A 26,523-nucleotide genomic window follows, 5' to 3' on the forward strand; every position below is an offset into this window, starting at 1 on the left:
CTACCTCATGATGGGAGCAGTTGCAAAGTCACATTGCAAAGGGGTAGGGCTTCCAAGAGGCTACTAACTGGGCCATCACTGCCATTAATTGACTATATTATAGGTTATAATTTGAGAGTCTTCAGCACATAGATATTAGTTAAAAACGTGGAAACAGTTGAGTTCAGAGTGAAAGAATAGATGAAGAAGAGTCTCAAGAAATTCCATTTGGCCGATGAGGTTGGGGCCAGCAAAAAGACTCAGAAGGTCAGTGATCTAGAAGGTGAAGTAGGAAATAGAAGCATATAAAGAAGAAATTGGTTTGTATTAATGTTTAATAAACTGAGTCTGAATATAGCTCATGTTCATTTATTGAAGGTGTCCTCAGTTCAGGGCATTTAGCTAGCTCTGTGGTAGAAAAAATGAGGTATAAACTATGGTCCCACTGTAGAAACCATGTTGAATGTATAATTTAGTTGGAGGGAATAGCCTCATGCTTACATAAAGTTAATAACAATGTAGGACAATTATACAGGAGTTTCTCAAGAGCCCACCACTGAGAATCCTTTAGCAAGATAAAAGTCTATCCTTTGGCTGGTTACATGGATGTTTTTAGTTTGTGAAAAGTTCCTCAAATCATACACTTATTATTTGTGTAATCTTCCATGTATAAGTTATACTGCAATAAAAAGTTTTTTTAAGCTACCTCAAACCCTCTTGAACCTGATAGCTATTTAGTTTGACTAAACATACTAAATGTCTTTTCATAGGAACTCACTTTTGTTACATTTATTTACGTATATGTGATATATTCATGTATATTTCAGAACCAAAATTTAGAAAAAGAGGCTTGAGGATAAAGAAAATAAATATTTTCTCCTTATATGTAATTCAATCACAATAGATTTTAAAAACTTTCATCTGAATAATGCTGCAAAAAAAATATTTTGTCTTTTACCCTGGCTTAAAAGAACCCCCAAATGTAAAAGTAAGTTAGTTCTCTGTTTCAACATGCATTGTACTTTTAATACAAGAGCAAAACAAATACAAATAGAGGAGAAAATATTTTTTGTTATGAATTTATGGTAACAAAAAGAAGCCTCTTCTGAATAAGACAACTGAAGAAAAAACTTAGAGCAGTTAGAAAGAAAAGACTGCAGGGAAAAAAAAAAGGCCAAATCAGACAGGGGCTTGCTGGGAAAACTGGAATGGGGACAAATTGGCTGGGGCAAAAAGAGAAAGTAGTTTTTATAAAATTGCCTGTAGAAATCATCATACTATCTAGAGTTGGTTTGAATGATTTAGGGATGCTACGGAGGAAGGATGGCAAGACAGCCCAAATCCTCAGAAGACTTGCATCATGTTCCATGATCAAAAGATGAAATGATCTCTTATAATTAGTGCAACTAAAAACTTACAATTAGCTACATATCCATAGTCTGTGAGCATGGTCAGTGACTAAACTCTAATTTTGTTGGCTGAATTGCAAAGCACTTAGAGATGATGAGATATAAGGACCCTTAATTCATGAGGAAACGGAGACCTACAGAGACTAAATAATTTGCCAAAGACTAACTGAAGAGTTAATAACACAGAGGTAAAGGGCTACTCAGAATTAACCACCTCAAAGTCTAAACAGATAGGCTTGCTGAGTTCTTGTAGGTAGGTAAACCATGCAAAAAAAAAAACTGACTTTGTGGAAAGATGCCATTGGTGTGGACTTTTTTTCATATTGGGCAAGGCCTGTGACCAGAAGCAGTGGAAATGCCAAAGGAAGTACTTTACAAGGGGTACCAATTTCTGTAAGAGTCAGTGTGGCAGTTAAAAAATAATGGCCACAAATTCTTTGACACTCCTTTCACTGATTGCTTAATGGTCCATGTTACCTTGGATCTAGGTTGGCTTGTGATTGTCACCTGAACAACAAATTGGGAAGCAAGAATAAAAGCCAAGACACCTGCTCAAAGGCTCTTGCTGCCATACGGAATGATGGCAGCTTGGACTAAAGGGGAATGATTTTAGAGATGGAAAAAAGTAAAGAACTTCTAAATACATTTTGGAAGTAGAATTAACTAGATTTGATGACAGAATGGATATTGGAGGGTATGGCTTAAGCAATTAAATAGTGCTAATTTCCCTAGGTGAGAAAAAAACTACATATAGAACCCAAAAGTTCTATTTTTGCCATGTTCCATTTGGGATGACCATGAGATTTTTTTTCTATTGGTGGTTGTATACCAAGTGGGCAATTGGATCTATAAGCCTGGGGCCAGGGGAGAGATCAAAGCTAGATATAGAATTTCTTTTATTACACAAAAATGAGGGTTTTTTTTAACTTGAATTATTCTTTTGACACAGCTATGTTGATCTTTCCCCAAACTTATGAATCTCAATATCCTCCTCCATGCTTTTGCACACAGCACTGGGGTCATCTTCCTCCATATTTGTTTTTGTACCTATAAAGATTTTCTTTAGTCCTTTTCTTTTGTGAAGTAAAGCAAAGCCTAACCAGATTTCTGGGTTTTTAGCCACGGCATTAAAAAAACATCAAGCAAGATCTGTAGTGTAAATGGTTCCATGCCATACATTTGTAGTTTCACAGCACTCTCTGGAAGTTCAAAAGAAAGCCTGGAGACTCAAAGTCTGAGAAAAAGGTGGTGCTCCTCATCAGTTTTGCGTATAAATTCTGTAACCCAATGCAGCAGATTGCATCAATTTTTCAGTCTATAAAAGCCTCAAGTGATGGCTGCTCTTCCAGGTCTAATAACTCCCCATGGGACTATAGAGCTGGTTGTTCCCCTGCTCCAAAATCCACTCTGTCCTTCTCTCAGAATTACCTTTGTTTTCCCACTAGGTCATTTCTATTTCCTCAAGCTTGTTAGCCTGACCCCATTAAGTCATAGCTTTAGAAAGAAACACCTGTTTAACTCCTTTCCTCAGAAATAATTTCCACCATTTCTGCAATCTTTGTAATTTACCCTTGTCAGAGAAGATCAAAATACTAAAAAGAGTAGAAAAGGATGCTTTCCTCCAAGACATCACATGTCTATGTCTATGGATTCCCGCCCTTAGGAACCTAACTGGGGAATGCCACATTCATAACATAATGAGATAGGTTCTATACAATAAGTCAGGAAAAGGGCAGTGAGTCAGTGGCAATAATTTTGCCCCTTTAGAAGACTAGAGCCATATTATCACCAGAGGGAAAAGCATCATTTCTCACAAATGGTTAAGATCACAGACTCTGGGGGCTGACAAATGTGAGTGTATAATCCCAGTCTGACTCTTGAGTGACTGTGTGACATTGAGTACAACCATTTAATATTCCTATAAAATGTTCCACTCATCAAGATTGTTGCACTTCTAGTTCGTATTTACTCTTCAAATCTTAACTCAAATGTCCCTCCTCTTGGAAGCCTCCTCTGCCTGCTTTCTCATTTAAGGAAACTACCCCAATCTCTTGGCCTCATTCATTACTGAATATATGTTTTTCCTTGTACTCAAGAGAATTATTTGTAATTATATTATTTACAGTGTTTGTTTATATGCTCATTTATGATTCAGTTGCTCCATTGTCCCTAGCTCAGAATAGATGCTCAATTAATGAAATATCTGACCAAGGCCAAGATCACCAGCCACTCTGGTAGGAAAACTCAATCTAATTATTTGCTTTCCTCTGCCACGCACTATCCAATAGAAATATAATGCAAGTCATTTATGCAGTTTTAAATTTTTTTCTTAAACTCTTTTTAAAAATTAAAAAAAAATCTTTTTTTCGTTTTTGAGAGACAGACAGAGTGTGAGTGGGGGAGGAAGAGAGAGAGAATCCAAAGTAGGCTCCAGACTCCAAGCTGTCAGCACAGAGCCCATTGCAGGGCTTGAACTCACGAACTGTGAGATCATCACCTGAGCTGAAGTCAGACACTTAACCGAATGAGCCACCCAGGTGCTCCTAAACTCTTTTTTAAGTTTATTTATTTTTGAGAGAGAGCAAGCACAAGTGGGGGAGGGCCAGAGAGAGAGAGAGGGAGACACAGAAGCTGAAGCAGGCTCCCGGCTATGAGATGTCAACACAGAGCCTGACGCGGGGCTTGAACTCAGGAACCGTGAGAACATGACCTGAGTCAAAGTCGAACGCTTAACTGACTGAGTCACCCACGTGCCCCAGTTTTAAATTTTCTAGTCACTACATTAAAGAAGTAAAAAGAGACAGATAAAAAAAATTATAATGTATTCTGTTTACCCAACATATCCAAATATCATTTAAACTTGTAATCAATATAAATATAAAAATTACTAATGTAAAAATTATTAATGAAATAGTTTACATTCTCTCTTTTTTTGTAGTAAGTCTTTAAAATATGCTAAGTATTTGACACAGCATATCTTAATTCAAGTGTTAAATTCTCACAGGAAATCCTTGATGTGTATTTCAATTTCATACTTTGTGGTCGACAAAGGAATTCACATGCCCAAGTTGTTCCAAATATGCATAAGCATTTTCCAATACTTGAATCAAGTATCAGATTTTAAATGTAAGCTTAAATAAATTAAAATGAAATAAAATAAAGAATTCAGTTTCTAATTATAGTAGACACATTTCAAGTGCTTAATAGCCACAAATGGCTAGTGGCTACCATATTATAGCTCTAGACCGTTTGCCAAATTTATCTTGTAGAAAAATATCCTTACTAATGGGGCGCCTGGGTGGCTCAGTCAGTTAAGCGTCCGACTTCGGCTCAGGTCACGATCTCGCGGTCCGTGAGTTCGAGCCCCGCGTCAGGCTCTGGGTTGATGGCTCAGAGCCTGGAGCCTGTTTCCGATTCTGTGTCTCCCTCTCTCTCTGCCCCTCCCCCGTTCATGCTCTGTCTCTCTCTGTCTCAAAAATAAATAAACGTTAAAAAAAAAAAAAAGAAAATTATCCTTACTAATCAGATTATATTATTCCAAAAGGAAGAAGAGAAAGGAACTTAAACATATTAAGTGGAGGTGTTTGTCAGGAATTTTGGCAAGTATTTCCCAAATAACCTTTCTAATAAGCTTATGAGGCTGATTTCATTGTCCCTATTTTATATATTAGGAAAATGAAAGCTGAGAGAGAGAACTTGGCTGTAAGTGCAAGGCATCTTTCTCTCCGGTGCCTTCCAAATGATAAGAGTATGCAAAGGCGTTCTCACCCTCAGCTTTCTGTCCTCTTCCCCGTGTCTTTCTGTGCACTCCACCAAACATTCAAGAGCACTCTCAGCCTGTTTTGCTCAGTACAAAACAGGCTTTCTTTTTCCCGCTCCTTGTAGAGCCTGGGGAAGACTGGTCACAGGTGAGGCTCTATGCCCAAGGAATAGACTCAACTTCCCCCCTCCCCTGTTGAAGGGTAATTAAAGGTAGTATTCCTCCTTGAAGGTAAGGAAAAAGCTACCAACTTCATAGCCACAAACTCTCTAGAGAATAATTGAGATCATTGCCCACTGTTCTATGGGAAAGACTTTGGGCTGGGATGACCTCTGGGGTTGTGGAAACCAAGTGGACTGCGATGATTTTCAATCTTCTGCCTTCTTTAACTTGGACAATGTTCCTTCTATCCTCCTTTGGAAAAAAAAAAAAGCAAACTGTATATTTAAAATGAGTTTGAGGTGCCCAAACATCATCCGTGTTTATGTACTCAGTTTCTCAATAAGGTTCAGGGGGAAATTTTTTGATGACTTTATATGTCTGAGATTACTATTTGCTCCTCCATATCCCTCTGCCTTTCATACTTAGTGATAAAACACCTTATTTTTAGCTGGGCACAGATCCTTCCCTAGAGAACAAACACTATATTTCTCAGCTTTCCTTGCAGCTAGCCATGGTCATGAGACTACATTTTGGCCAATGCAGTATAAAAGGAAGTGTTGTGTGAAGTTTCCTTAAAGAAACAGTCTCAACCCTTCTTCACTGCCTTCCTCCAACTGTGCAGGCTGGAATGCAAAGTTGATGGCTGGAATTTTAGGAGCTATGTTGGACCATGAGGTGGAGGCCATGTTAAAAGGATAATAGATCAACAAGATAAAGGAACTTGGGTCTTCGGCATCACAGAGTGCCAAATCTGCCCCAGACATCTAAATCTATATTCGTCTTATGTGAGGGGGATACAACTTTTATCTTCCTTAAGGCACTGTTGTTTTACATTTTCTGTCACACGTATCTACATCCAAATCCAATGCAAACTGACATATGCTTTTCAAGTAGAAGGTTCTGGTAGAAGTGGGACTTCTGTAACTGAAATGGTCCATTAATAACACTAAAAATGGTAAACATTAAATGGGATATGTGAGGCCCCTCTTGGCCTGTTCATTATTAAGATGTATCTAATCTCTAGGCTAATCACCCATATTCATTCAGGATGTGATGTACTTCCATTAGGTCCTGAGATCAAATATCAGCCCAGAGGATCTCCACAGCATTTTCCAGATTTTTCCATTTTAACATTTTTTTTCCTGCTGATATTTCTTGATTTTTTTTTCTTTTGTTTCTCTCTCATCTTCTTCTACCTCTCCCCTGCCCCAACATTTCTACATTACATTTTCCAGTGTTAATCCTTCATAAACATGCAGACTGGCACTCATTTCCAGGGGGAGCATTTTTGTGGTTAGAGAAGGATGGCACAAGGGTTGGACAAGAAAGAGGAAAAGCCTGGCTTTCTGGACTGTCAGAGTGATGCCTAGAATGTTGGCCTCATTCCCCCAGTCTTGGTCAATAATTCATGAAAGTCACACGCAGAAAAGTATGTGTAGGAAAAAGACTAGAAGGATGTGTCCTAATTAAAAGCAACGGTTACCCCTGAGAAATGAGGTAGAAACCACACCATAGTTCTCTCATCTTATGTACTTTTGAATTATTTGCTGTTTTTTTTTTTTCCTCAGAGGAGTATCCCTTACCCTATAATTTAAGACATAGAAATAACAGTATGTCCACAGTCAAGGGGTGGTAGTGATTATAAAGTCACAGACGCCATGCAATGTTCATCTGTAGCTCTATCCTAAGGTATTCAAGGCCCAAGACTGTATTCTGGAAAACCTTAGCTCCTCCTGGATCTGCCTTTGTGCCTTCTAGGAAATTTTCTTCTCAGGAAATACTGTGGAGTTGTTGCTGGGTAGATAGTAGGAGGAACTCTGGGCCAGGCTGGGGCCATCTGTAGATAGGATCTCCATAGACTTCTGCCCAAGTACTTATTGCAGGTACTTATGAATGAACTCACTTTTATCTAGTTATCACATTGTTTTCTGAGATTTCTGAAATATCTTGATTCCTCTTATGACAGGCATTTTGCTATTCTCCTTCCAAGAGCCCATTTCTCTGTCCAGCTTCATGGTTATTGACTTGTTATTGAATACTGATTGCATTAATAGACAGATTCCCATGTCTCTCTTTATCCACGGCATAGTTAGTGACCTTCCACACTGATTCTGGGCCTGGCCATGAGATGTGTTCGATTAATGAGATAGCAACCATCTTACTGAAAAGTGCATGTGCATCTTTGCTTCCTCTCTTGGACCCTTGCACCCTCAAAAAGACATGCCTGAGCTAGCCTGCTGGAGGTATGTGAAAGATACTTGGAGCACAGCCAAGTCATCCCAACTGAGGCCACCCTCGACCAGCCAGCTGACAGCCAGCCTGGCAGAAGATAGTTGATACCTGTCAAGACCAGTCAAGACTGATCCAGGGTGCAGAGCTTCCTAGTCGAATCACAGGCTAATAAGAGATAACAAATGGTTGTTGTTTTATGACACTTTGTTTTGGGGTAGCTTATTGCATAACAATAGCTAATTGATTCAGTAACACACTTCCTTCACTACATGTTCCCTCCCACCACCTTACCACAATCCGCTCTGCCATTTACCATCTATGTGACTATATCAGTTAATTTTTTTGGTGTAACAAGCCACCCCTATTTATTCATGATTATTCATGAATCTATGTATGGGTCAGGTATGGGTTCTAGTGATTTGGGTGGAACTTGCCTGATCTTGGTGGAGTTTGCTTATGCATCTGTGGTCAGCTGGAGGTCTGGCAGGTGCTGGCTGATTTATAGTGGTGACACTGGGATGATTAGAGTCCCTCTCCATATGGTCACTCATCATCTAGCAGGCTAGCTTGAGCTTATTCACATGATGGCCACAGAGCTCCGAGAGTATGCAAGAGTGACAAGTCCTAATGTGAAAGCATTTTTTAAGCCTCTGCTTATATCATATTTGCTCTATCCCATTGTCTGAAGCAAGTCACATGGCCAAGTCCAGAGTCAGTGTGGGAAGGTAATACCAAAAGATGTAGATACAGAGAGACATGGAAAAAATTGGGGTCACTAGGCAACTGATTCACCATAGTGACATCACACAATTCCTTTGGTTTTTCTGGGCCTAAGCTTCCTCCTCTAACAAATGGGGATAGTAATACTAGCTTGTTATAAGTTGAATTGTGTCCCACCAGCAGATGTAGAAGTTCTAACTCCTGGTACCTGTGAATGGGAGGAACCTAATTTGGAAATAGGATCTTTGTAGATGAAATCAGGTGATGATGAAGTTATCAAGATGGGCCCTAATCCAAGTATAATCAGCATTTTTATAAAAAGAGGAAAGCACCATATGAAGACAGAGACACAGGGAGAATACCATGGAAGGATGAAGGTAGATATTAGCACGATACAGCTGTAAGCTCACGAATGCCAAGGATTCAAGGATTGGCAGCCATCACTGGTAGCTAGAAAGAGGCAAGGAAAAATTCTACCTAGAGTCTCAGAGGGAATATGATCCTGCCAACACCTTGGTTTTGGCCTTCTAACCTCTTGGAACTGTGAGGCAATATATCTCTGCTGTTTGAAGCCACCTTGTTTGTAGTGCTTTTTTACAGCAGCTCTAGAAAACTAACACAGATCCCAACTCCCCTGGCACAGCTTTTATCGAGGGTCAATGAGAACAGCAGCTGCCGAAGGATGGACTCTAGTTCTACCAATGGTTATTCTGAGATAATGCTTATCCTGTCTTATGCTGGGAGGAAGCTGGTCAAGTAGGTATGAGCCTGTACAGCTGCTGCAGCATCAGAGCTGCCTCGGGCCTCTGGTTTTAGGGGCCTTGTGATTTCCAAGGGAGGAAAAGGCCAGCATTGCTTGTCCTGTCAGCCTCCCTCCTGGTTTCGTGTCAGCTCCCCAGGCTCCTGACAGACACGTGGCCTGGCCAACCCTTCAGCATGCAATGGGGCATGCCTGCAGAGCCTGGGATGTTTCCCTTTGCTGAAGGAGAAGCCCTGTGCTCTGACTGCTGGCCTTGTTCCCAAGTAGCTTTAGTTCCGGGAACATTCCAGGAAGGCAAGGGCTAAATTTACTCTCCCTTACCTTGTGACTCCTATTCTGTGTCCTCCCTTCTGACTCTTATTATTCAGGAAACTTGGTTCTCTGCACTGCTAGAGGCAGTAGTAGTGACTTTTGCAGCCAAACACAGGCAGGAAAAAGCTCCCCTCTCCTGTGGGAAGTCTTGCATCTCCCTAGGCATTTTATGGGGCTGGGTACATGAAAGTGCTCCAAGAATGCACCACATTTCTTCCAGAATGCTCCCTGAGGCCTCCTACCACCCTAACATTGCTCATTCTGTTCTCTTCAACTAGAGGGGGCTTTCTTCCTATGTACCTGTTGAAGTGGTTCATAAGCTTTGAGAACTTAAAGCATGGGTCAGAATGGAGAGAACATAGAATTTGAGAGAAAAGACCTGAGTTTGAGATTTATATTCAACACTTACTGTGTTTCTTTGAGCAAATCACTTAACATCTCTGTACCCAGATATTGCTATCATCATTATTACCTGGTGAAGAGAGTAACTTTATTCTGAGAATCCACTAAGATAATGGATCTGAATATGTTAAATTGCATAGGAATTATTCAGTTTAGAAAGAGAAAATTCACTCATTCATTCATCCTACTAATTATTATTGGAAGTCTATGTTTGTGCTAGGTCCTCTGGTGGATGTTGGAGATAAAGTTCTGAACAATACAGCTGAACTTTCTACCTGCATCATTCTTACATTCTAGCACAGGATGTGGGAAATCAACCAGCAAAACAACTCAAATAGGCAGAATTACAAATCAGTAGATAAAATTATAATAATTTCTAAAAAGGAAACCAATATAATAGGAAACCAGAGAATTACTGGGGAAAAGCCATTTGGACTGGATGTTAAGCAACATGGACAGATTTGACATCATCTGAAATTTGAATGGTTTCATCTTCTTCTCCTGGAGGAAAAATCAGGCAAGCAGTCTGGTGTGTGTGTGTGTGTGTGTGTGTGTGTGCTATTTTCCTATACTGCATTCTGAATTTTGTATAGATCTGTTTGTCTTGCTGCCCCTGTACTCTCTACTCATTGACTCACTGGCATTTATATCTTCACAGGGATGGCAGATCCCCCCCTAGACAAATGTTGAATGTCATTGTTATAAAGGAGACTCTCTCTAGTCTAGTAAATAACTGTTTAAAAAGCTAGTTCTTGTTGACAAAGAAAAAAGGAATTTTAAAATTTCAAATCTTTCCTTTACACGTTAGGAGCAAGTAGAGTCTGAACAGAAGGTTTCACAATAAATAAGAGGTAGAGAGAATTTGGTGTATATTTAAAGAGAAGTTTCAATGAGACAGAAAGGACTAGGAAGTTTCTCATTACTAAAAGAGGGAGGGAGAGAGAGAAATTGAAGGAGCAGAAGTCAGATATAAATGTACTGGTTCTTACTAGTAGATGTAAAAAAATTTTGAAGTATGTTTTTAGGGGACATTATTGTTCAACAGCAAACATCCATCATTGTTTACTTTCTTATTGGTAGAATGAAAATTTTGTTAGGTGTCTATCTTTACTTCACGCGGTCTGTGTGACTAGAGAAAGTGAATTCAGCTCCAGTTACAGGGTGGAGCTTAGTCAAAGCAAATGATGATAATCTCAACCCTCTTCATGGAAATTGGTTCAGAAATGCACGCTTTAGCCAATCAGCACAAGCCATTCCTCTGCCCATTCTTATTTGTTTTGAGCTGATCCAATGAAAAAGAAAAACCTTTTAATACAAAATCACAGGGAAGTTTTCTTCCTCTCTCTTCCATTGGTGCTGGAGGAAGTGGGCTCCCAGTATGATTTATAACCAACTTCTGAGCTAGCAGGAAACCAGTTTTAGAATGAGGCCAACAGTGTGGTTCTCAGAGTGAAGAGACAGAAAGAATGCACACGCCAGCTGATGTGATATTGCTGAGGTCTTCAGCCAAACAATCCTAATGCTAGACTTCCTTATTTGTGCTATAATAATTTTATTTCTCAGGGCACCTGGTTGGCTCAGTCACTTAAACGTCTGACTCTTGATTTTGGCTCAGAAGATGGTCTCACGATTTGTGAGTTCAAGCCCCACATCAGGCTCTGTCTCCCTCTCTCTCTCCCCCTCCCCCACTCGTGCTGTTTCTCTCTCAAAATAAATAAATAAACTTAAAAAAAACAAAGAAACAAAGCCAGCATTAAAAAAATAACAATAATTGTATTTCTCTAATCTGAGTCAGACTTTCTATTATTAAGAGCCAAAAGCATCTGATTTAACACAATGGGAAAAATAACCCTCCTGTTTTGGAACAGTGCCCGAGTGGGGGGAATTATTTCTCAATTTTAATGAGCAGATGCTAGGAAAATTTCAAGATTACTGGAAGAGACCTACACCAACAAGAAGAGGTGAAAGCAGAATAGAAAAGGACACATGGCATTATGTGGTTAATCATCAAGAAAGCTTACACCACCTCCTTTAGCCTGAGAATGCTTTATAAGGAATTCAGAATTTCCTGCATACCCCAGGGAATGTGGGACAGAGGGGCAGGTAAGACAGTTGAAGATGTGCCTTGTGACCTGAATCAAGGGGATCCTTGTGCTAAAGGATGTGGTGATTTGTAGTAGAGGGCAGCAGGGTGGGCCACTCAAGATAAAGTTTGAATGGGAATCATTGCCATGTCCCAGAGGAGGAGCATCACCAGTAAGACCCCAAAAGAAGAACAATTCAGCCAGAGCACACCAGGAATTACACAAGACCCATCAGCATTGGATACAATATGACTAGAGTTTGCCAGGTAAGGTGAGGTCACTAAAAATCAACAGAGAACCACAAGTAGGGAAGAATGTGAACTTCTACCTACACCCAAACCTTGTATTAGAAGGGAAGATCAGGCTATGAGACCAACTGAGAAAGAAGAGATATGATCTTGGTAGAGCATCTGGAGTTAGAAATACTTAATCATTTTCCCAAATGAGACTGCTTAATTCATTATGACAGATTGCATCATTTGCCCTATCTGGTATCCATGTCCTTTATCATGTGACTTCACAACTCCTCTTTCTAACAAGGCAGAGTCTAGGGCAGCATCTATTTCCACACCCCTGGATCTGGAGTTGGCCATGTGACTTGTTTTAGTGAATAGAATGAAGCTGAAAGGCTATGTCCCAGTTCTATGTCTAGGTCTGAAAAGGCCTTCTGTGTTTCCATTTGCTTGTACTTTTGTGTCTGCCACCATCATGAAAACATGCCTAGGCTTAAAAGTTATGTGGAGGGGAGCTGAGTCACCCTGGTCATCCCAGCTAAAGTCATCTTAGATCACGTCTGACAGCCAGACATCCCCAAATGTATTAGCTCTCTCTTGCCACTGTAACCAATTACCATAATTTTAGCAGCTTAAAACAACACAAATTTATTATTATAGATCTGGAGGTCAGAAGCCTAAAATGAGTACACAGAGCAGCATTCCTTCCTCAGGCTATAGAGAAGAATTTATTTCCTTGCCTTTTCCAGCTTTTAGAGGTTCCCTATGTTTTTTTGACCCATGAATGCCTCCTTCACCTTCCAAACTAGCAGCATAGCATCTTCTCTCCTGTGTGACTTCCTGGTGATCTCCTATAAGAACACTTGTGTTTATTTATATCGGGCCCTCCCAGATACTCAAAGATCTCTTCATCTCAAGATCCTTGACTTGATCTATCTGCAAAGTCCCTCTTGTATGTAAGATAATACATTCTCAGGTTCTGGGGATGTACAACTTTAGAAACCATTATTCTACCATACCAGTTATAGGAGCAAGCCAGACCAAGATCAGCAGGTACAGATTGGTGAGAAGTAAATGTTCATTGTTTTGTGTTATTAGGGTTTTTGAGATCCTTTGTTCAGTGGCATTATTGTGCCAGTCAATAACTGATACATGGTGGCAATTGAGCTATCCTTTTCTGACAAGTTTACAATTATAACCTGTCATTAGTTACAGTGAAAACCAAAGAGGGGGTGCCTGTCTGGCTCAGTAGCTGGAGTGTGTGACTCTTCATCTCAGGGTTGTGATTTTGAGTCCCATATTGGATGCAGAGATTTCTTAAAAGCAAAATCTTTAAAAACATAATGAAAACCATAGTACAAATTGGGAACAAAACAGTAAATAAAGTTACTTTCTTTCATTCTTTTGGTTTTTTTTCTCTTTTTTCTCTCTTTTTTTTTATTTTTTCATTATGGAAAAAAAGAGAGCATGTAGAAAAACAAAATCATAGAAAATAATTAAAAGGCACTTCCAATCCTACCATTTTGAGATCATTATTACCGATATTTTGGTGCATATCTATGCAGAATTTTTCAAATATTTAATACTTGAAAATTCTCTTCTATGACATCCAGTGGAAGTTTGACCTCACCCAGGAAAGTTCTCCTTCCATCTCAAACACACAGAAATGCCAGAACAAATCTACTAGAAAATAACAGCACGAGTGAGAGAAGGTCAGAGTTACTGCATTACAAAGACTTATAAGGTTGGGAAGAAGGAAGAAGAAAGATGCAGATTAACCTGAGATTTCTTAAGTATACATCTTAAATCTTTCAGGTTAACCACTAAAATGTGGCATCTCAACCAATGGAAGAAGCCAAAGGAGATGGACCCAACAAAATTCAGGGGCAGGGAGAAGCAGCAAAGAAAAATCTCCCAAATGGAATGCACAAAATAGGATGGCAGAGAGAAATCCAAACATACCAGTAATTATGATAATACAAAAAGATTATACACAAGGTACAGACAATCAAACTGGTTTTAAAAAATCCACATTTGCTACTTTCCAGAGATGCACTTAAAGTAACAAGACTCAGAAAGGCTGGAAACCAGGAGATGGGAAAGGCATTTGATATATATCAGGCAAATGCTGAAGACTGCTGGCCTTGCACACGGCAGAGATATGAACATAGTCACGTAAAAACTGCAGCACTGTTTATGCTAGAGAAAATGTGGAAATAACCCAAAGAGCTGTGAAAAATGGAATGGGTAAATAGGTTATGTACTCGCATGATAGAATGCTACATAGCAGTTACAGTGACTGAACTAGAATCCTATGAATCAACATAGATATTTTAAATGTTGAATGGAAAAAGAAATAGAAAAATATTACATTCAGTCCGATAACATTTATCCATATGAAAAAGCAACTCTATATATTTCTCATATGTATGTGGCAAAAATATAAACATCTGGACTGGGTGATATACATCACATCTATGACAGTTTGAACAGGGAAAAGATGAGGTAGATAGAATAAACAAGACTTTAGCTTTATATTCTAGTTATTTTAACTAAAAATTCTGAAGGAGATATAATTAATTAATGTTTGTTTCATCATTTCATCTAATTTGCTGTACTTTTAAAAACATTTCAAGGTACAGTTCCTTAAAATAGAGTGATGGATATTTTCTCTAAGGCTTTGTTCAGTGCCAAAGTTCTGATTCTACTATCATATCTAATATATAAAGGAAAGTAAGAAAAAAAGAGAAAATCGTAGTGCTTTGGAATCTGTAAACAAATATTAAGCATTATTTACTATAGAAGAAAAGGGAAACCCCTAAATGTCTCGAAATAATAAAATTGACATGTACCTTTGGGGAAGTATTAAATAGCTGTTAAATTCATGTTCTTAAAAAATATTTCATGACATGACAAATGTTCGCAATAAACTATGGAATTGATTATATAGGGTACAAAACTGCATATACATATATATTTACATATTCACATAAAAAATTGAACTGCTCCATGGCTGCTGGCATTATGGGTAACATTAGCTATATTTTCCACAATAAATAGTATTATATGCATTACTTTTAAGTTAAAAAATTAATTAAAGGGGGCTAGTTTCACCAAAATCGTAAATGGATAAGAGTTATATAGTTTAAAACATGAGAAGTTTTTTGTTTTTTGGGTTTTTTTTGTAACTAAGTGACAAGTGTAAATACACTGGCTCATTAGAAATGATGCAGATTATAGTGTTATTTAGTTAACTTCTGCCTCTCCCTTCCCACCTAAGGACCCACTTGTTGTGGATTCAGGACAGAAAAAGATCAACAGGCTGATTGGGACAATTGATGAAGCCAAATGTGGCAAGCACGATCCATACTGCACTCACCCCTATCACCAGGAGTATAAGGGGATGGGTCAATAGAGACATTTTTATCTGATAGAGATTTAGATTCTCTCTAAGACTGAGACATCCTGATCTCACAGAGCATGGTCATCCATACCACTGGGGCTGCATGGCATTTGCCTCAAGGAGTGCCTCCTCCTGGCTAAGAACCTGATTGCTTCTGGCCTTGGAACAGGCTTTTCACAAGGACAGTCTTTTTCTCTGGTTTATATCCCACCCCCACTCTAGATTTTGATATTGAAACAAAGAATTCTATTTTTTTTTCCTGTGGAGTGCTATTTCTTTACTTTTTTAACACAAAAGAAGCAAGCTTGGTGAGTTTGATCACTTCTCAACAGTGTTAAAAAGCTAACCTGGAGGGCTGAGGGCCTAGGAATTACCACGTTGGAGGCCTCTGTGAAGTACAGATTTAGGTGACCAACATATTTCAGACAAAAACTCAAATGAGCATCCATGCTGACAACTTTGCTCCTTCTCAAAGCAGAGAGACTCAGAAAACAGTGAAAACAGAGATGGAAGAAGAAAGGACACCTGTCTTCGGGCACACAGATGGCAAACACTAAATGGTTTGCTCCATTGTCACTGATAACATTACTGATATTAGTAGATAACAAACAGCATTAAAGTGTCTTCACTCTAATAAACTCACAAAAAAAAGAAGAAAGGAAGGAAAGAGGGAAGGAGGGAAAGAAAGAAAGAAAGAAAGAAAGAAAGAAAGAAAGAAAGAAAGAAGAAAGAGCTGCACCTGACACCACAATGTCACTTGGAACCTAGCCTCGGTTTAATAAGAGTAACTGAATCACTGAGAATGTTTTCTTGTCCCAGGCTTACCGCTAGGACTGGTTCTTTAAAAACTATGGGCATTTCTTTTCTTCATGATCTGAATTTCCTTGCTTTTATCAGTACACAGAAGACTCTGCGATGAAACAAAACTTAGTTGAACTACTGCACTGCCTACTGCTGCAGCTTGGGTTGGAAATTAGACTTTGTGCCCAGGAATGGTGGAAAGGGGAAGCTGTTCAGGGTCCTGCTTCTGCCCCTCAGCCAAGGAGCTCTGTGGATACCTACCAGACTGTTCATTTAGTTGGAATCCATGGATGGACCAGCAGCACACACCCTGGAGCTCTGCCAATTCCCAAGAGAGGACCTATTTACCACACACTTTGTTTGCTGACTGCAATATTCTTGTTAGAACGTATTTATTGCTTCCCTAAACAGTCAAATCATCTTCCTAGGGGAAGCTTGCATATCCTTTATGGAAACACATTTATCCCATGTTGAATTTCTTGCAACATGCTGAACTGCTGAGTAGAAGTTACAGAGGCTTTATCTTTTGACACAGATGTATGTTGTGAAAAGAGCAACCACAAGGCAACCACCCAGAGACTGTTGAGTAGGGAACAATCTTTCTCTCTGTGGTAGAAACATATATAAGAAGACAATTAGGGGATATATGTGTGTATCTATACGTAATTTTTGGTAAAAAGCAATGATCAAAGAATACAGGTGTCACAGTGGAATACGATGTAAGTAAAAAGCAATAATCAAGGAATACAAGATTCACAAAAGAGTCCAATCTTTGGACAGTGCAAAGATGTCACCATCAGCCACTCTACCATTTTCATGTCCAGTTAAATAATGGGGAGTAGCTGTGGGAGGAATGCCATTGCAAAAACTTACTTCCATAAGACTATTTTTAAAACTTCCGTGAGGTTCTGGGTGCCTGGGTGGCTCAGTTGGTTAAGCATTCAACTTCAGCTCAGGTCATGATCTTATGATTCGTGAGTTCAAGCCCCATGTCAGGCTTTATTTATATGGACAGCTCAGAGTCTGGAGCCTACTTTAGATTCTGTGTCTCCCTCACTCTCTGCCCTCCTCCCCTCACCCTCTGTCTCTCTGTCTTTCTCAAAAATAAACATTAAAAAAAAAACTTCCATGAGGTTCAAGAAATTAAACAATATACTCGATCTAGCCTTTGGACTATGTATTTCCCACTTCAGAGTCAGACCTAGCCTGATTAACCATTTGCTAATACAACCCAAATATGATAGAACTCTGTTATGGACCATTCTTGGTCTGGAAGAGGTAGCAGTGTGGCTTTTGATGCCTTGAAAACTAATGTAAATCTTTACTGTAAGTTTCCTTAAAGATGTAATATAGGGGCTGGCCACAGTGAGTGGCCCATAAAACATTGGTAATATCCTCTACCAGGTACCGCTCTCCAATGTCTTCCAGAAAGAACAACTGCTAAACTTTCTCCCTGCCTCTCCATACATCCCTTTCAGTATCATGGGGATTCTTACCATTCCCTCATTTCAGACTCTCTGTAATGCCTGCCCACTGTGTTGGATGTGGGAATTCCTAGCACATTACACTTTATAGCACTCTTGTTCTTTGGAGAATTATCTCCTTTTCCATTCCCAACTTTAAGTGAAATTCTAGTAAATCAAATTATTTTACTATGGTAAAAGGCAGAACTTTCTACCTCTAAAGGGTGGGCTATACTTAAGCTTGTTTCTAAAGAATACAGTTATGGAAGGAGAAAGAAGTAACTTAACAGCTGAGAACTCTGGCAAACATTACCTTAGCCAGGTGATCAAGGTTAACATCATCAGTAATGAGTCATATTGATTATATGGGCCCTTGATAGAATGTGTTTTAAAAATTCCACTTTACCTCTGTGGTCATCCTCTGTAACCCATAACCCACATCTAACCATGGAAAAACAAAACAAAACAAATGGAAAGATATTCTACAAAATACTTGACCAGTACTCTTCAAAACCGTCAAGGTCATCCCAAAAAAGCAGTCTGAGAAAGTGTCATAATCCAGAGAAGACATGAAAACTAAATGAATTAGGATTCAAATGAATCCTAATTGGGTCTTGGAACAGAAAAAAGATCATTAAGGAAACACCAATGAAATCGGAATGAAATATGGGGATTGAGGGGCTTTATTTTGTCTTTGTTGTGTTTTTTTTTTAATTTTTTTAATGTTTATTTATTTCTTGAGACAGAGAGAGACAGAGCACAAGTGGGGGAGGGGCCGAGAGAGAGGGAGACACAGAATCCGAAGCAGGCTCCAGGCTCCAAGCTGTCAGCACAGAGCCCGACGCGGGTCTCAAACTCACAAACCGTGAGATCACGACCTGAGCCCAAGTCGGTCACTCAACCGACTGAACCACCCAGGCGCCCCTGTCTTTGTGTTGTTAAGAAAAGGATGACCAATCTTTTGATCTGGACCAGGTATCTAGTGAAGGCACAAATTTTAGTTGTACTGCCAGGGGACATAATTAATTAAATTTGCCCCAGATAAATTTCCAGTTTTCATGTCTTAACTTGCCAAATTGTTACATTAAAAAAAAAAACAACAAAAAAACGCAACAAAGTTAGTAGTCAAACATTATCAAAATAAAAGGTAAAGCAAACTTTACTAGCATATCTGGAAGAAAAACAAAAGAGATCCACTTTCTAACTCAGCACATTTATTTATTTATTTATTTATTTTTATTATTAAAAAATTTTTAACATATATTTATTCTTGAGGGAGAGAGACAGAGTATGAGTGGGGGAGGGGCAGAGAGGGAGGAATACACAGACTCTGAAGCAGGCTCCAGGCTCTGAGCTGTCAGCACAGAGCCCGACGTGGGGCTCAAACCCAGGAGCCGTGAGATCATGACCTGAGCTAAAGTCAGATGCTTAACTGATGGAGCCACCCAGGCACCCCAGAGTAGCGTTTAAAGAAAGCCTTTCTTCTCTCTAATTTTCATATATCCTGTAGCTTTTCTGGCCTTTCTTGTTCTCTAAATCCTTTTCTTTCTATTCCCTACTTCTGCTTTTTCTGAAACCCCACCGCACATTTTCCTCTTGCTTCTTCCAAACTTTCTCTACCCATTTTTCAGATTCATCTGTTTCTGGAAGCCTGGGAGTCTACCCAATGAAGACAGAGTTCCCCAGGGGAGAGGAGACAAACTTAGTAGTAAAAGAAAAAATTCCCCTTAGAAGGGGTAGGAAGGGAATGAGGGTAGGCTGACAACTCCATGAATTAATATGAATTGCTCCCATCACAAATATAAACAGTTGGCTTTGATATACAGACCAGCATTAAAGAACCATAGCAAAGACTGAGGATGAAAAGTACATCCAGAGGAAGAATTAGGATAGTCTTGGTTCAGAACAGTCTTGGACCTGGCATTTAAGTGGTAAATCCTATGCTTTGTGCAGAGAGAGTCTATGTCTGCCCTATTTTCCGTTGTGTCTCAGTGCCTGGTCCAGAGACAGAATCCCAATATATTTGATGGGTGACTTTGAGAATAAGAGTATCCATTTCTTTCACTGTAAAGCAGCAAATGTAGACAATGTCTGCCTTAGTTACTTCACAGAGATTTTGCCAGGAGTCAAGCAAACTTGCATCATGTGGGAAATAACTAAAAAAGAAGTGTAGTAAACAAAACATCAGTGTGGACACAGCATCAATGTGGAGGCCAGAATAGGCCTCCATCATCAGAGGGGGCTTACATGAGCCCACTGGCTGCCCATCAGATGGGAAAGTTTGGGTCAAAACATCTCTGAGTTCTCATTGGCTCACTGCCATGCGACTTTGAACGCCTTCTGTCAAAAAGTGGAGTTGTGACTTGCTTTGAAAAATAGAATGTGATGGAATGAATGCCAGTGTGCAAGTTCTGAGCCCAGATCTCAAGATTCCTTGTGTCATTTTCCTCTCACTCTTGGAATCCTGCCTCTACCATGTGAATAAGCCCAGGCTAGGCTGCTGAAGGATGAGAGATGCAAGGCCTAGTCACCCCCACGGCCCCAGCCAACAGCCAGCCCAGTTCAGAAACAGAGCCACTTAGCTTGAACAGAAACTGACTGCAGATGCCAGAGTGAGCCCAGCTGAGACCAGAACAGTCCAGCTGAATCTCACTCAGAATGCTGGCCTGTAGATTAATGAGCCAGATAAATCATGTTTTTAAGCTACCAAGGTTGGGGTGGTTTGTTCTGCCACTATTGCTACCTGATACAACTCTCAAATCGAAACTTCCATGAGTCAATTACTCTTCTCTCACTTGTACCTTCAGACAGAGGGCACATTTTCCAGGAAGGTGCCCCTGACCAAGAAAGCATCCAATGCCTTGTCTTGATGGTCTGTTGACTGCTGGTTTGGGCCATATAACCTCCTGTATTATTATCACATTGGCTAATTTTAAAAAGCTCTAATGGACATGGTTAAAATTTACTTCACACATTATCCCTCAGACCTATTTACTTTGGCCTCAAGCTTGTTCTTATTGACTTAAGAGTGAGATACTCATGACTTTTGATGTGCACGAAAGAACAAACTGGACTGGAACATGTCTGTTTTTGGTTTCAGCACCCCTCTCTTTTGAGAACTACCATCCTTGAAGGTGTATGGCTTCATCTTGTTTTCTTTAGGTGCTTGGGACCATTCACTGTGAATATGCAAGCTCATTTATTTATGACCCTTCAGATCACAACTCTGTTCTCTGCATTTCAAGGTAATATCTAGTTATGTAACAGATTAATTCTGCTATGATGTGGCACATCATAGAAAACTCGGCTCAAATTGGCTTCAGTGAAAAGGGGAATTTATTTGTTTCTGTTACGGAAGGGTATCTGGCTTCGGGCATGGTTTTTTAGGTTTCAGTCTTTCTCATCTCATCAATAATCTCTCTTTTCTTCTGTGTTGCCTTCATTTACAGGCAGGCTTTCTCCATGTGGTGACAAAAATGGCTGCAGTGAGCCCAAGACTCCTCTGTTTTCTGCTGAATAATTGCAGCCCAAAGAGACCATCCCCTTCTATTTCAGCAAAGTCTTGAGGTTGATTCTCATTGGACCTCTTTGGGTCACATGTCACGCCTCAACCACTGAACCACTTACTTTCTACAGGGGAATGGACCATGCTAACTGGTCAAACTGGTGGGCTCTTATCCCCTAGAAAAACATGGTGTGGAAGGTGATGGTGGGAGGTGATCCATCAACTCATGTGGTTCAAGAGAGAGTGGGGGGCAGGGCTTCCAGAGGAATATCAGGTGCTGTTATTAGAAAGGAGAACAGTTATGGGCAGGCAAAACCAGCAGTTACCATTACAACAGCGTTTTTCAATCCTACAGTACACTGCAGTCACCTGGGGGAACTTTCAGACAAGACCACCACCAGTAGTGATCTACTTGGTCTGAGCTGTGGCCTGGGCATCAGTAGTAGTTTAAACTCTCCAGGTCATTCTAACAAACAGCTAAGTCAAAGATTGCTGCAGCAGGGCTATTAGTAGGTAATTAAGCCTTAACCCTGGGGAATTCCTTGAAGTGCTATCCATCACTCTAAAGGACTGCATCTCTCAGGGTAGAGTTTTCAACACTGGAGAAAGGAGTCTGTGTGGTGCAGTAGATGTGGGAGTGAACTGGGGTAGACGAACAGGAAGCTCTGATTGCCCCCAATTCGAACTACATTAGCAACCGTCTGCTCTGTACACAAGCTGCCAGCTGTGATCAAAGCAAAAATTAAATTTTGAGAAACCTTTTGGTCTCCAAAGCCAAAGAACCCATTTTATGAAACACCCCGAATTACAGAATGAAAGGTACAAGGTTAGCTACCCTGTCTGATGCCACCACTCCTGTGGTCAAGTGTAAAGACGCTTGGGGGGTCCCTGGCATCATTCAACCTGTTGAGTCCATGCCTGACTCCCCTGTCCCCCATCAGAGGGAGGTGGAACAGCCATCACATCTATGCTTCTGCAGAGTGTTTTCTTCCAGCTGGTTGGAGGAGGCAGATTCTCCTCATCTTTCTAGCGAGGAAAAGTTCTGGCCAATCACAAGAAGCCAACTTGAGACTGCAAATGTGGGGATGAGATGGCAAAATCTGTTTTTGGAGCTGCAAGAGACACTCCTCTCCATGCGCAGAGCTGCCCCAGAAAGCTTGTTTGTCAGGCAGGAGCTGGCAGCTGCTCGCTGCCCTGGGGTGGGGGCAGGGTGGGGGTTTCAGAGGCTTCTCAATGCCTGGGTATCTGCACCCAGAATTCCACATTTGCCTTTACCAGGGTCCAGGCCCTGAACAAATCACAATGTGGAGCTTCCCCCCAGAACTTCTATTTTGGAGAAACCAGGAATGGAGAATGCTCAGGGGTGGGCAGTGGAATGCAGTAGGCAAGGTAATGGATTGGAAAAACAAGCCCCAACACATGGATTCCTGTTCTGTCTTCCTCTACTTGGGCATATGACAGAGCCTCCCTGAACCTCAGTTTCCTCATCTGTAAGATGGAAGGCTGGGTTTGAGAATCCCCCAGACTCTGCAAATTCTGAGGTTATGATGGTAAAGAAGGGAGGGGCCACCAATCTGCTTTGCTTTGGGGGCAACTGATGGTGTGAAGCTAGTGGAGTGCTTATGGCCTCTGCCAATTTTAAGAGTGAGACAACCCCTTTCCTCCCCATCTTTTTCTTCCCCCTTTGTCCTTTTCTTCCCCTCTGATCGTCGTCACTATCCTTCAAGGAGCAAAAACACTGGGGATGACGCCCCAGGTGTGTGAGGGGCGGCTAAGCCAAATCTTCACATATACCCACGGCTTTAATTCCTGTATCACACAGGGCGATGGTTTGCACTTCTGCAGACACGGAGGCTCTAGTCGGCTTCCTCTCTGTTCTTCTCTCCTGCCCTGACTCCCTCCTCCCTCCTCCCTCTCCCTTCCCTCCTCCCTCTCTCCTCCCTCCTCGGCTGTTTACTGATCCCCCAAGTCGTGATGACGTGCCAGGCACTGTGCCAAGTGCGAGGGCCCCGAATTCATCAGGGGGTGGATTAGAAAGCTCTGCCCTAACGGAGTCTCCTGGGGGCAGATGTGGAAATAAACAAACAGTGACTGTACAGCGACAATACTGCGCCCCGAGGGCTCCGGCGGAAATGAGCACAGGCTCTTCGGAAAGCCCACAGGACGACCCCTGACCCAGGGGATGCCTCGCCTGCGCCCCTGGCCTCCCAAGCAGACAGCAGGGGCGCGGGGGAGGCGCGGCCCCAGCCCGGCCCACCGCCAGCCCCGCCTGTGCCGCAGTGAGTCAAGAACCCCGCCTCCCGGCCTGCTCCCGCGAACGAATCACCACCACCCAAGTCACTGCGGCACAGCCCGCCCGAGCCCTCCCGCCCACGCCCTCGCGGCGGCTCTCCTCCTCCACCCCCCCACCCCCACCCCCACCCCCGCCACCCCGAGCCTGCTAGCGCCTCGCCTCCCGCGCCCTCGCCTTCTGCTCGCCCAGCGGAGCTGGCTCCCCGACCTTCCGCCCGCAGCCCCAGCCGCGGCTGCTGGAGGGAGGCCAAGGGGGTGCGGGTGGCTGCCTGCTGGAAGGAGGCACTCGCAGAGCTGCAGTGTTCCTTTGCATCAGGAACGTGGCCGGGGGAAAGGAGAGAAACAGAAATGGTGAAATGACTCAGGATTCTTGAAGGAGCTAAGCACAGCGGGTGCGGAGGGCTGGCTCCAGAAGGAGGGCTGGGACGAGAGGGGCCTTGCCAATCTCTTGAGTCTCAAACGCGGGGGCTCTGCCCCAGCCACGAGCTCGAATTTCTGCGGGAGGGTAGAAATGCAGTAATAATGTATAACTCTAAAAATATCAAACTGATGTATTTGGATGAATTCACACCAAGCAGGTGACCCAGAAAAAGGAAATAAGATCTGAAAGTCTTGAGCATCCACAGAATAATTGCTCTGTTGGGCAAAGGCCAAGTGCCTTAACCCTACTGGCCTTTCCAGATGACTTTTTTGGGAAGAAAGGCTGGTAGCAGGAAGTGAAAAGCAGCAAACAGAGTCATTTGTGTCTGAAACCACTTAAAAGACTCTTCTCGGAAAATCCACCCTGATATGGGGGGCTCCAAGTGGGGTCACCAGGTTTTGCAGGATCTCCTGCAGTGGCTGGAATCTGTCTTTCCCTAGTCAACTAGTAGCCTAATGGCAGGGGAATGGCGCAGCCTTGGGCCTCTGGGACGAAAGAGCTACTGCAGTTCTAGACGTGCCTCACCCAGATGGGCCGTGACCTGCTCAGCAAAGTATATAAGGGGATCTCAGCTCAGAGAGGGGGGGCTGTGCAAAGCCTAGTTTGTTTCTCTAGTCCCTACCAGCTGGTTTCCAGATAAGGAAAAGCCTGGCCTGCCTTCATAGAGCAGGCAAAGTTATGTTCCTGGAAACCAAGTTGGATCATAATGTCACCCGCTCAGATGCCACCACTGGCTTCCCTCCCAAGTTACTACCAACCCTAAAGGTCCCTCCATGATGGCAGTTACCTCCAACCTCCTCCCTTTCCACTCTCTTCCCTTCCTCCCTCCGCTCCTGCTATACTGGCTCCCTCTCTGTTCTCTGAACACACCAGTCTCCCCCTACTTCAGGGCCTTCCCACATGCTGTGCCCTTCATCAAGAATTCTCTTCCCCCAGGTATTTTATCTCAAAAGACCATCTATCCAAAATAGCATCCTGTCCACAGCACCTCTGCTCTCCATCTCTGCCAGTCTCCTTACTGTTTTCATGTCCTCCTTATATGTTTATTTATTCATCATCAATCTCCCCTAGCACGTGAGTTCCCTGAGGGCAAGAACTTTGTCTTGTGGACTGTTCTAATTCCCAGTGCCTGGCAAGTTGTAGGTGCTCAATAATTATTTTTGGAAAGAATGGGGTTGGGATAGGTCAAGGAATTTGCTCAGCTTCACACAGTTAGTAGAACAGCCAGGAGCTGAACTCACATCACCTCCTCCTGACCTAGAACTTTTCTACTCCATTATGCTTAAGCTGGTTATTTGGAAATGATCTTGAAGTGGAATCAGATTGGACAGTGGCTGCTGAGGAAGCTGCATACCTTCTCAAGATGCAGTTTTTAGGGACTTCCAAATATTCTATCACTCTGTAATGTAAATATTTATAGATGCAGTTAAGTTCCAGTAGATGTTGAGCGGTTCATGACGTGGTGCCAACCTTGGGTTTCTCCCGACATTTCTTCTTTAATCACCTTTGAAGGCATGACTGAAAGTTGAGATTTATAGAGTTTAGGGCTTTTGCACTGAAGTTCATCTTACCCACTAAGGCTGGAGCTATTTTTTGGAAGAGTGAATCCTGCTAACTGAGCCCGGAATCATAAGATCTGTATCAATGTGATGGAATATCACTGACAGTCATTTGGGCGATTATGGGCATTCTAAGTGGATCAGTTTCCTTGTGGCCATTTTTTTTTTTGAGCCATAACAACTATTTTCTTAGCAATTATCTATTTTCTAAGTTTGAAAATTGTAAAGGATGTCCAAGAGTTTCAGCAGTGCTAGGACTTTTTAAAATAGCACAATCCAAAGAAATAACTTCCAGAGTTGGAGACAGGAAAACTGGGTTTGCATCTGCCTGGTCTGTACACCAGCTTTGTGACCCTCTTTGTATTCCAAGTGGTCATTTGAAAAGGAGGGCTTATGCTATCTGCCTGAGATCACTGTGGTAAGGGTCAGATGAATGAGTGTACAATAAAGTGCTTTATAAGCAGTACAACACTGGGTACAACACTCAATGCCTTGTATGATACTGTTAGAAAGAATATTAAAAAGAAAACTAAGAATTAAAGTCCAGCCTTCTAGAGCTGCAGCCAGAGTGGGGGGCTATGTACAAAATACAGTGCACTGGGGCACTTTAAAAATGGGGCTGAGAACTCAAATGGAAAATCTGCGGATATCAAGACTCAAGTCTGAAACAAGCACTGTGCCAGAGACTGGGGCGGAGTGGTGGGGTGGGAGGGAGAGTGTGATCAGTGAACAAATTTGGAGATTTGCGATGGCTGAATCATAGGGCTGGAACCAGTGGGAGTTGGAGGGAGCAGACAAATGGATGACTTTTGATCAAACAGAGATGAAACAGAGTGGAAGGATGGAAGGCTGGGTAGGGCAGATGCTAGTTCCTATCTTCTTCCCCTCTTTCATTTGGCAAACATTGTTGAGTGCTGGCCAGGTGTGAGACATAGTTTTTCCATCATCTCCAGGAAACTGTCCTCAGATAACTGATGAATAGCCAAGTCCTTCTTCTGTAGGCAGGCTGGTATTGATACACCCTCC

General features: G+C 41.7%; 1 long non-coding RNA gene across 1 annotated transcript in view; it reads left to right on the top strand.

The window, feature by feature from the left end:
- The window catches only part of LOC131485420 (uncharacterized), a 165,714-nt gene that overhangs the window by 24,237 nt on the left and 114,954 nt on the right, over positions 1 to 26,523 (top strand). The window lies entirely within an intron of this gene.

Source organism: Neofelis nebulosa, chromosome 9 (assembly GCF_028018385.1).
Source record: "Neofelis nebulosa isolate mNeoNeb1 chromosome 9, mNeoNeb1.pri, whole genome shotgun sequence".
Classification (NCBI taxonomy): domain Eukaryota; kingdom Metazoa; phylum Chordata; class Mammalia; order Carnivora; family Felidae; genus Neofelis; species Neofelis nebulosa.